General features: G+C 34.4%; 2 pseudogenes; both read left to right on the forward strand.

The window, feature by feature from the left end:
• Positions 1-5,060: 5,060 nt before the first annotated feature.
• On the forward strand, positions 5,061-9,264 carry LOC142619086 (uncharacterized; annotated as a pseudogene).
• Positions 9,265-10,333: 1,069 nt separating this feature from the next.
• On the forward strand, positions 10,334-13,784 carry LOC142620627 (uncharacterized; annotated as a pseudogene).
• The last annotated feature ends 1,594 nt before the right edge of the window (positions 13,785-15,378 follow it).

A 15,378-nucleotide genomic window follows, 5' to 3' on the forward strand; every position in this document is an offset into this window, starting at 1 on the left:
TGTTAATTTTATGAAATACATTTATATAGAATAAAACTCATAAAATGCGTAAGATATACGTAAAGGTATAATTCATGACTATAATTCATGATTACGCATGAAAGTTATTGTATTTTTTTTTTTTTAATTTCTATTAGCTAGATCACATTTCTTAAATAAACTGAACAACCATTTCATCATCCTATTATCACGTAATGATTGGAATGTTGTTAGTTAGTACATGATTGCTCGATAAACAATATTGAGTAAAAATTATTTTAATTCTATTTAAGAAATTTTTTGTGAAATTTTCATTTTCATGTCCATTTTTTTAATCTAATAGATTTAATTTTTCACATTAATTTAATTGAATAGTATTGTGTTTATACATTTTTTCTTAACTACAATTGATAATTCACAAAATGAGTAATCAACTTATTGAGTATTGTAAAAGATACAAATATGAACATTAACATGAGCATGAACATGAAGGGAGATTTCTATTCATTTTCTTGAAGAAAAAATGCACTTACAGAAAATTTCAAACTTTATTAGGTAAAAAAGAATCAAAGTTATAGATAGCAAAATCAATAAACCAAAATTTTTGGGAGCCTAAGAGGAGTCATTACTCATTTGAAACAATCCAAAATACTCAAGGACTAAAACAAAAGACCATCCACTCCACACTTCCATCGCAACTGCTTTAGCTCAAGGAAAACAATATATATCTCTATATCTTTTTTTTTTTAATTTAGAAATAATTGCAATATGCTATCAACCCCACAATTTGAACCTTTTTTCCCTGACTCCCGCAATTTGAACATTTTCTCCCTTAAAACCCAGACAATTTGTGTATGGGGAGGTGCCAATTCAGTTACATGGCCCTCGATATATATATATATATATATATATATATATATATATATATATATATATATATATATATATATATATATATATCATTTAATAAATATATAACTTCCTTTTAAAAAAAATGAATATATATGTTTATCATAATTAAGGGAAATCCTAATAGGTACTTCACTTGAGCATATGTGAAAAAGACATATACATACATCAAATGGTAAAGGAGAAAGAAAAAGTTGTTAATCCCTTTTAATATGGTTAATTACTTTGGCTCAATCAGTCGCCCAAACAACATATCGCTTATTCATATCACAACCACAAATGACAATGTAGCATTAGCCATCTGTAATTGCTAATCTGAAAGTGCAGATTTCTTTAATAGCTCTACCTTCATTTCTTTTGGCTAATATATCTTTACTAAATCAAAATAAAACCACAAAAATCATATAAAAATCACCAAATTAGAGTTTAAAATTATAATTAAATTTTTAAAAGAAATCTAGGCACAATTGTACAAAAATTTCATGTAACTAAGTCACACTTAGGAATATTGGACCATTTTTCCTTTGTATAAATATGGGGGTCCCAATGGGATGTGAGGGCTAACAATTTTCTCTTCAAAACATTTATTGTAGGAATATAAAAGTTTTACATTTTAGACTTTTCACGATTAAAAAACATAATTTGTCAACTAATCAAACTAGAATTTTTAGTACCTACAGCAATTTCACAACATTAAGAACAAACCCCAGTGTATACAGCGTCAAATTTCATAGTCTCCTATTACATCAAATGAGTGTTTAATTTTTTTCGCATAGTATTGAATAGTAAAGCTTCTAGTCTATAGTCTCAATTACAACTCTCAATCGTGTTGGGCTTGGATGACACCTATCAACAACGTATTATTATGAGATGCAGAAAAAATTTAGAGTGTACACAACGTTTAGTGTGGATGGGAAAAAATTTCATCCTATTCCAATTGGTTAGGTTAGTAAGGGACCTATTCCAATTAAATGATCTTGGAATTTTGTATACAAATAATAATCAAGGAAACTTCTGCCTAAAATAAGTCAAACTTTTGGCAAAAAAGAAAATTGATGTCTAGACAAATCAAGCTAAGGCCAACCAAAATGGACCATATTCTTAATTTCTTATTTCTATTTGTTCCATGTACAAGATTTATAGTCAATGCTTAGTGTATAAAAGTTGAACAATATATCATTATGAGATGCATAAAAAATTTGGAGTGTGCACAACATTTAGTATGAATGGGAAGAAGTTTCATCTTATTCCAATTGGTTAGGTTAGTAAGGGACCTATTCCAAATTAATGATCTTGGAATTTTGTATACAAGTAATAATTAAGGAAACTTCTGCCTAAAATAAGTCGAACTTTTGGCAAAAGAGAAAATTGAATTCATTTAAACCAACACAATATATAAATTATAAAGGAATCAAAGAAATTTTTTTTAAAATAATGAAAATTTAATCTATGCTTAAATCCTTATAAGGATGAACACAATAGCAATATCCTTTTTTTTTTTTTTTTTTTTTTTTAAAAACGTAAAGATATAAAAATCTATGCTTATTTTTTATGTATGATAAAGTCTTATCACAATGTTTTTGAGACTCATGTTGATTAGTGATTAGGAGTTATAAAGGATAATCATCAATATATATATATATATATATATATATATATATATATATATATATATATATATATATATATATATATATATATATATATAAAAGCAGAGATCTCATGTGGGAGTGCATAAGGTCTTGCCAAGTGACGCTCTAATTTTGCATTTAGCATTTTTTTACCTCTTTCATTAAGTTTTTTTTTACTGTTACCCAAAAGTTTACATTAACTTATTTTACTATTATCTCATTAGTCTCTCATTAATTGTCTAAGCCTACATCACACATTTTTTCTTTTTTATGTCTTTTAGCATACCCACCATTTTAATATTTTTAAAAAAAGAAAAAAAATAGTTAAGGACTAATAGTAAGGACTAATAGTAATAACTAACCAGATAAGGCATTGGAGAGACACAAAAATATTGTAGATTGTTAATTAAAATGCATTGTTTCACTATAAAAGACCTGAGACTGACAAAACATTTGAAAGAAAGAGAAAGAAAAATCTGAGGGGCTATCGCCTCCGTCATATTGGCCTCCCACCACCATCAAGATGCCGAAACCCCTACGGGTTTTTTTTTTTTTTTTTTTAATTAGGGGACTAAATATGATTTAGGTTTGGGTAGTTTTGTTGGATAGTTTTTGTTTTGGGTATATAAGTAGAAAGAATATTTGGTACGCAATGTAAAGCCATATTTTATCATGATTTTAAATCATCTATAAGACACATGCATATACACTTGCCCACACTATATTTTAATGTCGCACTATCAATGAGTGGAAGACAGTGAAAGAGCTAGACATACTTTTATTTCATAGTATTAAATATGTGAACACAACACAAATTATTTGATTTTCATGGTCCCGTTACACTTTTGCATTTATTTTTGGTTTCATGATTAAAAAAAGAAGGCTATAAATATGCAGTGAAATAACAATTATAAATTACACACACATAACCATTATAATTATTCAGTTCAAAGAATTAGTTTTTTTTTTTTTTTTTTGAGGAATATTGTAGAATAAAAGTTGTTACAAAATGTTTCTCTCTTAGAGACCTCATACGAAAGGGCATGAGATCGTGATACTCTAATTTTGCATTTAGCCTTTTTTTACCTCTTTCATAAAGTTTTTTTCTTTTTTCTTACCCAAAAATTCACATTATCTTATTTTACTGTTATTTCATTAATATCTCATTAATTGCCTAAACTTACACCACATATTTCATTATTCTTCATGTCTTTTAGCATACCCACTGTTTTAGTTTTTTTTTTTTTTTTTTTAAGTAAGGACTAATAGCAATAACTAAAGAGATAAAACTCTAGAGAAAGATAGAGAGACATAAAAATGTTGTAGATTGTTAAATAAAATGCATTATTTCTCTATATATTACTAAAATAAAAGATCTGAGACTAACAAAACATTTGAAAAAGAGAGAAAGAAGAATCTGAGAAGTCACCACCTCCGTTATACTGGCCTCCCACCACCATCAAGACACAAAAACCCCTACAGGTAATCTTTTTTTCTTTTTAAATTAGGGGCTTAAATATGATTTAGGTTTAGGTAATTTGCTTAGTTAGTTTTTGTTTTGGGTATATAAGTAAAGAAAATATTTGGTGCATAATGTAAAGTCATATTCTGCCATGGTTTGATTTTAAATCATCTATAAGACACATGCATACACACTTGCCCACACCATGTCTTAATGTCACACTATCGATGAGTAGAAGACAGCCAGAGAGTTTGGTATATTTTTATTTTATAGTATGAAATATGTGAACACAACACAAATTAGTTGATTTTTATGGTCCCGTTACTCTTTTGCATTTATTTTTGCTTTTATGATTTAAAAAAATAATAATCTTACCTTAATAAGGCTACAAATATGCAGTGAAATTACTAAACCAATTTTTAATATCTCAAAATGTATATGTTTCTTTACTCTAATTATGTCTACTTTTTCTTTATAATTTATGTACAACATTATTCAAAACTATTTTACATAAAATATCACAAAATTATCCGTGCATCGCATGGACAACTTACTAGTTACATTAATTAGTATATGCAGCCCAAACTCGGCACATTCATATACAGAAAATTTAAAATAAGCGATACATGTTACATATTCAAAATATGCAAAACGAACAACAGCCAACCCCATCTGGTTAAATCACACCCCTAATTAAGCATCTTGATATGGGGTATGTGGGTATGGATTTAATTGGGTATGCATCACGAAAGAAGTCACATACAACCTATGTTTAAATTGTAGGAAAGTTTACACTTTGATACATCCATGAAATTCAGCCCATCCCAATCTGATCAGCTTCTGGTTAGAGTAAAATTGGCCTGTAAGTGAATTTATCCCATCTTCAATTCTCTCCTTTTCTCCTCCTAGGAAAAATAGACAAAGATATATAAATCTTATTAAGCCATCGGATTTGAACATTCATTCGTGAAATTTAAGGACTTCTAACATGTGGACTGAGATGCCAAAAGTTTCACTTTAACACCACTGGAAATATCTCCACCTCTCTTTGCTATTAAAAGTAAACTAGATCAAGAGGCATGACATGTGAAACATAAAAACCAAGCATGGCAAAAATTCTGATGTCTCCTCTTCTTCTCCTTCACATTTTCTTGCTCTCCTTACTTTCACTAAAGACCATAGCATCACCTGCAACACAAGCAGGAGCTCTTATCAAATGGAAAACCAGCCTCCTCCCTTCTTCTTTTCTCAGTTCATGGTCCTCTACCAACATTACCAACCTTTGCAAATGGAACGGCTTGGTCTGCGACTCAACCGGAACAGTCTCCGAAATAGTCATCTCTGGTGCCAAACTCAATGGAACACTAGCCCAGTTCAACTTCACTCCATTTCTTAATGTCACTCGCTTTGACCTCAGCAACAACTTACTCAGCGGACCAATACCTTCGGAGATAGGCCAGTTAACAAAGCTCCAGTACGTAAGCTTCTACAACAACTTTCTTACTGGTACAATTCCCTATCAGTTCAGAAATCTTCAAAAGGTATGGCACTTAGACCTTGGATCAAACTACTTAGAAACACCTGACTGGTCTAAGTTCTTGAGCATGCCTTTGTTGACCTGGCTTAGCTTTGGTTATAATTCCCTCACTTCTGGGTTCCCAGGATTTATACTTTATTGCCAAAACTTGACTTACTTGGATTTGGCCCAGAATCAGTTGAATGGAACAGTACCAGAAATGGTATTTACCAATCTTGATAAGCTTGAGTACCTTAATCTAACTGACAATTTGTTCCAGGGACCAGTGTCCCCAAACATTACCAAGCTTTCCAAACTCATAGATCTTCGTCTAGGACGAAACAAGTTCAGTGGTGTAATTCCTGAAAATATTGGGTCAATGTCCAATCTTCAAATTGTACAACTGTACAACAATTCATTTGAAGGGAAAATTCCCTCTTCAATTGGTCAGTTGACAGAGCTCTTGCATCTCGATGTTAGATGGAATTCCTTGAATTCTACAATTCCTTCTGAGCTAGGCTTTTGTACTAAACTCACCTACTTGGCCCTGGCTTCCAATTCACTCACTGGGGAAGTGCCTCTGTCTTTAACCAACTTGACCAAAGTTACCGACTTGGGTTTATCTGAAAATAACCTTTCCGGTGAGATCTCACCTTACTTTCTCAGCAATTGGACAGAATTAACCTCGTTGCAGCTTCAGAACAATCTTTTCACTGGCAAAATTCCACTGGAAATTGGCATGTTGACCAAGCTCGTACTTGTTTTACTGTACAATAATACGTTCACAGGTTCAATTCCCTCTGAGGTTGGTAACTTGAAAGATTTGAAAAAACTAGACCTATCAAACAACCTCCTGTCTGGTCCAATTCCTCTAGCACTGTGGAACCTCACAAACCTTCGGTCCCTACAACTTTTCTTAAACAATCTCACTGGCACAATCCCACCAGCAATTGGAAATATGACTTCACTGCAAGGTATTGATCTCAGCGCTAACCAGCTATACGGGGAATTGCCAAATACCATCTCTCGCCTCAGAAACTTACAGAACATCTCTCTTCACACCAATAACTTTTCAGATAATATTCCTAGTGACTTTGGGAAATTTAGTCCTTCTCTAAGCATTGTTAGCTTTTCGAGCAACAGCTTCTCTGGAGAACTGCCACCTGAATTGTGTAGTGGCTTCAGTCTTCAAAATTTCACAGTGAATAATAACAACTTCACAGGGCCATTGCCTGAGTGCTTGAGAAATTGTTCGCTACTACAGAGAGTGCGATTTGATGGGAACAACTTCAATGGCAACATCACAAATGCATTTGGGGTTCATCCAAATCTTTATTTCATTTCTCTTAATGACAATCAATTTATTGGCAAAATTTCACCACAGTGGGCAAAATGTGAATCTCTAACCACTTTAGAGATGGGAAGAAACAGAATTTCAGGTGAAATTCCAGCTGAGCTTGTGAATTTGACTCAATTGCACTCTTTAATTCTGGACTCGAATGAATTGTCCGGGAAAATTCCAAGTGAATTGGGAAATCTAAGCCTGTACAAGCTCAATCTGAGCAAGAATCATCTGACAGGAGAGATTCCTCAGCATCTAGGAAGTTTGGACCAGCTTCAGGAACTTGATTTGTCGGAGAACAAATTGACTGGGAACATACCAAAAGAGCTTGAGAATTGTGATAGATTATTGAGCTTGGACTTGAGCAACAATAGCCTATCTGGTGAAATACCGTCTGAACTTGGTAACTTAATTGCATTGAGTGTCTTGTTAGACCTCAGCAGCAATTCACTCTCAGGAATGATTCCTTCAAACCTTGCAAAGCTTACACGTTTGGAGAGCCTTAACATTTCACATAACCAGCTCTCAGGGGAAATCCCCGCATCATTTATCAGCATGGCTAGTCTAATCTCCACCTCTATTGATTTTTCTGATAACAAGTTAACAGGTCAAATCCCAACTACTAAAGTTTTCGAAGAGGCACCTGCAAATGCATACATTGGAAACTCAGGTCTGTGTGGAAATGCAGCAGGACGAAGTACTTGTTACACAGATTCCACAAAGAAAAAGCATTCGAATACAGTTCTAATTGCTGTCCTCATTCCTGTTTGTGGCCTTTTATTGCTTGCAATTATTGTTGCTGTATTAATAATATTTTACAGGAAAGCCAAATTCCATGACGAAGAAAGCAGAAGAATTGGAGAGACTGATGGGAACTCTGAGTCATTGATATGGGAAAGAGAAGGTAAATTCACATTTGGGGATCTTGTGAAGGCCACTGAGGACTTCAATGAGAAGTACTGGGTGGGAAAAGGTGGATTTGGAACCGTTTACAGAGCAGCACTGCCAACAGGTCAAATTGTTGCTGTTAAAAGGCTCAACATGTCAGACTCCACTGACATTCCAGCAGCTAATCGCCAGAGTTTTGAGACTGAGATTCGTGTGTTGACAGAAGTTAGGCACCGGAATATCGTTAAGCTTTATGGGTTCTGTTCAATCAGGGGGTACATGTACTTGGTTTATGAATATGTAGAGAGAGGCAGTTTGGGAAATGCATTGTATGGGCTGGAAGGGAAAGCGGAGCTGAACTGGGATACAAGGGTGAGAATTGTGCAAGGTGTGGCTCATGCAGTTGCTTACTTGCACCATGATTGCTCTCCACCAATTGTGCACCGAGACATAACTGTAAACAACATATTGCTGGAGTCTGAGTTCGAGCCACGACTCTCAGATTTTGGCGTTGCAAGATTGTTGAACCCAGATACGAGTAACTGGACAACAATTGCTGGGTCTTACGGCTACATGGCTCCAGGTAAGCTAACAATCTAACTTCTACATGTTCCCAAAAAGAAAAGAAGGCTTCTCATATTATTAGCAAGCGTTTTTTTTTTTTCATCCTTTTGCCAAATGCATGTCTTTCCTCGTTCACTTGTTAACTTTGATTAGTTTCAAATGTATTTATTTCTTCTTTCATTTGTTAACTTTGATTAGTATCATAGATGTTTTAGATGGCAACGTTTTGTTATGGGATTGAAATTTTGTTTTCATTAATGTGCAGAGCTCGCGCTTTCAATGCGATTAACAGATAAATGTGACGTTTATAGCTTTGGAGTGGTAGCATTAGAAGTTATGATGGGAAAGCACCCTAGGGAGATCTTATCTTCCTTGTCATTAAAGTCAAGAGCAGCGACACCAGTTTCAGACACTGCAGAATTTCTTTTAAAGGATGCTCTAGACCAAAGACTCCCACCACCCACAGGCCAAACAGCAGAGGAGGTGGTGTTTGTAGTGACCATAGCCTTAGCATGTGTGCGTGACACTCCAGAGGCACGACCCACCATGCGTTTTGTGGCACAAAAACTATCAGCTCAAATCCAAGCTTGCCTGTCCGACCAATTCGACAATATAACGATTAGTAAGCTTACAGGGCATCAGAAATAGTACAAATTGAAAACAAAGCTTAGTGTATGGATGTACTGCCAGGCCTGGAATGAATTGTTCAAGATTTTTAATCCCATTCTTGCTTCTAGGTAGGAACTAGTAAATGGGAATGTTGTACCTTGAGGTCCCTAGTACCATAAGCCCTTTTTATTTTTATTTTTATTTTTATTTTTTTTGAAGTTTTGAATAATATGTGGGGCTGACCACAAATTGAGCACTAGTGAGGGCACTCTTCATTCCTAATATATGCATTCACATATATACTTCTTAGATAGTGTTTCTTGTACATAACCTGATTCACTATATACAATACTTCACATGTCATAACCTGAATTCACTTATACCAGAAAACCTTTTTCTTTTTCTCCATTGTCTTCCTTCCAGGAAAGTTCATGACTTAACTTCCTAATCATTTTTCCTCTAGTCAATCTCATTATTTGTTTTCTAACCATTTTTCTATTTTTTGCTGCATTTTCTTACGAAGCACATGAACTAAAGGATCTCAACATCCTTATTGTCCTTTTCTTTTCTGGCTGCTCAAAGTTGACTTTTGACCAAGTGTATGTATGCTCCTATGAATGCCGGTTGGAAAGCGTTCAATGAGAGGCCTATGAGTTAGAATCATGTTGATAGTGTCGCTACCAATAAAGTTTGAAAACCATACTGGTTGGTACTTCCTAGTGTACCTACAATTACAACGTAACTGGTTGGTACTTCCTAGTGTACCTACAATTACAACTACGTTGTAATTTAAAAAAAAAAAAAAAAAAAAAAAAAAAAAAACGACAGTTTTGAACTTCCCTATCGCAACCTTATGTAATACCAAAACCTTTATGGCTCTTTATATAGCTATCATTATCGAGAGGCATGACATGTGATTGTAAAACATGCATTTACAATCATCTAAATTATTATCTTAGTACATGCAGAATAACACCAAACTCAGCACATTCATGTATAGAAAATTTGAAATAAGTGATACATCTTACAGATTCAAAATGTACAAAATGAACAAAGGGCTGTAAACAAACCGAGCCGAGTCAAGTATTAATAGTTCATGTTTTTATTTTTTTATTTTAAACACGAGCTGAGCTCATGCTTGTTCGTGAGCTATTTAATTAACTTATTATTATTATTATTACTATTATTATTATTTTTTATGGGAACTTATTTTTTTATATATAGTAAAATCAAACTACTTGATTAACTTATTATTTTCTTATATATAGTAAAATCATGATTAAAACATTATACCTCTTCACAAATCTACGAATTTTTCCTACAAATGGATTATTTATGTTATTTAAGAGTGGTTTTGCCTTGTACACAAGTTCAATCTTCTAAAGGACCCTTCTGATGAGTCAACATTCCATGTCAACGCAATTTTTGGCCCTATGAATAGTTTGGCTTTTACTAGAGTGAGACTAAGAGTTGCTTTGAACAAAAGAGTAGAAGGTGAGTGGGTTGTTGTTGGCAATCCAGAGAATTTGAAATTCATGGATGTTGCACATTTTAATGATCAAATATATGCACTTTGTGACAATGGCAAGTTGGTTCTTTTTTCTTTTCTTTTTTTGGTAAAAAATGGCAAGCTGGTTTGCTTTGAACCTGATGCTCCATTGGCAGATATGATCCAAGTTATTGCTAACCATCTACAAGATGTAGGGGCACACAAAAAAATATATTTGGTAGAGTCATCAGGAAATCTTTATGGGGTTTTTCTTAACGAATTTCTTATTTCCGTAATCTTTATGTCTAAGTGTCAATATTAGTGCAAGCTCTTTCAAAAAATTCAAACTAACTTTTAATTCGTGTTATGTTATGTTTTGATGGTAAAAGTTGTTTTTTAACGAAAAAGCCAACGGTCGGTAGCAGAGATCAAACGGAGCTAAATACAAGTGGGCAAAGTATTAAGTATTAAATCACGAGTAGGCAAATATATAGTATTATATATATTTACTTTAAGCCCTCATGTTCAGCGGCTTGTTCATGAACACATTATTATATTTGAGCTTGATTTGCTTGATAATCAAGCCTAATGTTGGAATTGAGCTTAACTTGTTTACTAAACAAACAAACATAAACAAGATTTTTCTAGGTTCATAAACGGTTTGGTTAATTCATTAATTTATAGCCCTACAGCCAATTCCAATCTAATTAAATCACACCCCTAATTAAGCATCTTGATATGGGGTACCTATATATGGATTATCATGAAATAAGTCGCATAAAACCCATGTTTAAATTGTAGGAAAATTTTCACTTGTTATATTCATCAAATTCAGCACATCTCAATCTGATCAGCTTCTGGTTAGAGTAGAATTGGCCTGTAATATTCCGGGCAACTTTGGGAAATGTAGTCCTTCTCTAAACAGCGTAAGATTTTCTAACAACAGCTTCTTTAGAGAACTGCCACCTGAATTGTGTAGTGGCTTCAGTCTTCAAAATTTCACAATGAATAATAACTTCATAGGGCCATTGCTTGAGTGGTTGAGAAATTGTTCCCTACTAGAGAGGGTGCGATTTTATGGGAACAACTTCAATGGAACATCACAAATGCATTTGGGGTTCATCCAAATCTTTATTTCATTTCTCTTAATGACAATCAATTTATTGGCATTATCTCACCGCAGTGGGCAGAATGTGGATCTCTAACCAATTTAGAGATGGGGGAGAAACAAAATTTTGGGGTGAAATCCCACGTGAGCTTGGGAGGTTGCCTCAATTGCACTCTTTAATCCTTGACTCAAACGAATTGTCTGGGCAAATTCCAAGTGCATTGGGAAATCTAAGCTTGTTTGAGCTCAATCTGAGCAAGAATCTTCTGACAGGAGAGATTCCTCAGAGCCTAGGCAGTTTGGTTCAGCTTGAGGAACTTGATTTGTCTGAGAACAGATTAACTGGGAACATACCAAAAGAGCTTGGGAATTGTGGGGGATTATTGAGCTTGGACTTGAGCAACAATAACCTATTGGGTGAAATACCATCTGAACTTGGTAATTTAATTGCATTGAACGTCTTGTTAGACCTCAGCAGCAATGCACTCTCAGGTACAATTCCTTCAAACCTGGCAAAGCTTACATCATTGGAAAGTCCAAACATTTCACATAACCAGCTCTCAGGGCAGTGGCGGAGCTAGGATTTTAGTCTAGAGGGGGCAAAATTAAAAGACGGTATTAAAAGTGAAATTTATCTAAAAAAACATTAATCAACAATAATAACAAAATAAATAAACAATTGTAAGCAAATATGAATATATTTCATATGTTTAAAATAAATAAACAAAAACAACCAATTCATAACTACTAAAAAATTTACAAACTAATAGCGTAAAAATATGATTAGTGTTACTTAAAAAATATAATGAATAAATGTTTGAAATGATTTTTTGTGATTGGTGACATGCCAATTTGTAAAACAGAAGTAGTAAAATTTGTAATATCTCTAGCATCATTCAAAGATAAAATGTAGTGATATATATTATAAATAGTAAAAATGGTGTAAATAATGATATAAAATAAAAAATAAAAAAAATAGTGAAATAGGTGGCTTGGTCACTTTCAAGTTTCAACAAGTAGAAGTTTTTTTCATATAACAAGTTAACAGGTCAAATCCCAACTAGAAAAGTTTTCGAAGAGGAAACTGCAAATGCATACCTCAGAAACTCAGGTCTGTGTGGAAATGCAGCAGGACCAAGTACTTGTTACACACATTCCACAAAGCAAAAGCATTCTAATACACTTCTAATTGCTGTCCTCATTCCGGTTTGTGGCCTTTTATTGCTTGCAATTATTGTTGCTGTATTTATAATATTTTACCGGAAAGCCAAATTCTTTGATGAAGAAAGCAGACGAGTTGGATAGACTGATGGGAACTCCGAGTCATTGATATGGGAAAGAGAAGGTAAATTCACATTTGGGGATCTTGTGAAGGCCACTGAGGACTTCAATGAGAAGTACTGCATTGGAAAAGGTGGATTTGGAACCGTTTACAGAGCAGCATTGTCAACAGGTCGGAAGGGAAAGTGGAGCTGAACTGGGATACAAGGGTGAGAATTGTGCAAGGTGTGGCTCATGCAGTTGCTTACTTGCACCATGATTGCTTTCCACCAATTGTGCACCGAGACATAACTGTGAATTATTGCTGGAGTCTGAGTTTGAGCCACGACTCTAAGACTTTGGCGTTGCAAGATTGTTGAACCCAGATAAGAGAAACTGGACAACAATTACTGGTTCTTATGGCTACATGGCTCCAGGTAAGCAAACAATCTAACTTCTAGAATCAAAATTATTATTCTAGCCTAAAAATGTTTCCCTTAATGAAAAGAAGGCTTCCCATATTAGTAACTGTTTTCATATCCTGTTGCCAAATAATTGTGTTCTTGTAAATTTGTCAACATTGATTAGTTTGGTAGATGTTTTGGTGACAATGTTTCATTAGATTATATTGAATTTGTTTTATAATTGTGCAGAACTTGCGCTTACAATGCAATTAACAGATAAATGTGACGTTTATAACTTTAGAGTGGTAGCATTAGAGGTTATAATGGGAAGGCACCCAAGGTAGCTCCTATCTTCCTTGTCATTTAAATCGAGAACAGTGGCATCAATTTCAGACAGTGCAGAAATTCTATTAAGGATGTGCTAGACCAAGGACTTCCACCACCTACAGGCCAAATAGCAGAGGAGGTGGTGTTTCTAGTGACAATAGCCTTAGCGTGTGTGCGTGACTCTCCAGAGGCAAGACCCACATGCGTTTTGTGGCGCAAGAACTAAAATCCAAGCTTGCCTATCTGACCAATTAGACATGATAACCATTAGCAAGCTTTCAGGCCTTCAGAAATAGTACAAATTGGCACCAGAAGTTGAGTAGTGATTAGTGTTTGGCAAAGGTATTGCCAGGCCTGGTATGTATTGTACAATATTTTTGGTCCCATCCCATGCAGTAACTAGTAAATGGGAATGTTGGATCTTGATGTCCCAAGAAAAACAATCTTTTTTTTTTCTTTTTTTTTTTCCTTTCATTTCTTTTGAATATATGCAGGGGTCACCCCAGGTTGAGCACCAGTGAAGTTAATATAGATATTTTTGTCATTTGAGATACCTGTTTATAGTTTTGATATCTTTTTTATTGTATACAAATACATATACATAGTTCTTCATGTAAAGAACCTAATTTTCACTATATACACTACTTCACCTACCATAACCTGCCAGATTTTTCTTTTTCCCCTTATGTTTCCTTCCTGGAAAGTTGATGACTTGCTAACCATTTTCCCTCTAGTCAATCTCATTATTTGTTTGGCTTCTGGTTAAACTTAGCCAGCTTCCCACGATGCTTCTTGAAAAGCATGCACAAATCAACATGGCTGTGAATGGGACACCTCAAGGTTACTGGGCAGAAACAAGCCAATATGGCTGTGGCATGTGGGTGGGACAGGCTAAAAGGCTCAAAGAACAATGGACAAGCTTTCTCTCTTAAACTAGTTTGGTGATATCTTATCATTTCTATTTATTCCCCATTTAATTTTTAATACATTCAAATCAAGGGGAGAGATCTATTTCCCTCTTAATTTTTAAAACATCTGAATAAGGAGAGGTATACTTGGTTACAATTCCCCTCCCCTCTCCTCTACGCTTCTCATATCTCATACCTTCTACTCTACTGGACTCTACCTCCAAACTTCAAACTGAAACATCTTCTATTCCCCTCTCATATACCTCCAAACTTACAAACATCGTAAACGAATATGCATAGCTTCATTAAAAGGCAATCCACCTAGGCTGTATTCAAGGTTTCTGAACCTTGTAATGCTCGTGAGGCGGTGTTCAAGGATAAAGAAGAACAGAAATCCATATGACTTGGGAAGTTGCCAGAAAATACCTTAAATAGATGTACTTATTAGATACTCAGTTTTCTTCTCTTGATTAGTCTGGGTACATCCCTAAATAATTTGCATTCCTCTAATTAATTAACAACACAGTACCAGCGTATTCAAATGGAGAGGATTTCTACACCACAACAACAGCAGATGTTGTAGCAGCAGTGTTTCTCTTTTGGTCCAACACCAAGTAGAAATACAGTTCCAGGCAGTGGCAATGAAGAAGTCAACCTGTGACTTATGAGAGACGTGTCTGTGATCACATTACATACCTTAAGCACTAAACATCCATGCAACGCACACCCATAAATTTTTACACCGACAGAATCAACAAAACTAACAATGCACTTAAAGACAGTAAATTAAAATCACAGGATTTGGGGCACAAAAGGTTGAAGTCAAATATGCAGCAATACAGCAGGAAACACCAGCCATTTACAGAAGTTCAATTCAAGAATGCTACCAATTTCTCTATTTAGTTTGAGGCTTAGAACATGACTTGTTAAGATAATTCAAAATTGTCCAAATTCTCCATTAATTCTTACAATACACTGTGTA

Source organism: Castanea sativa, chromosome 12 (assembly GCF_040712315.1).
Source record: "Castanea sativa cultivar Marrone di Chiusa Pesio chromosome 12, ASM4071231v1".
Lineage (NCBI taxonomy): Eukaryota > Viridiplantae > Streptophyta > Magnoliopsida > Fagales > Fagaceae > Castanea > Castanea sativa.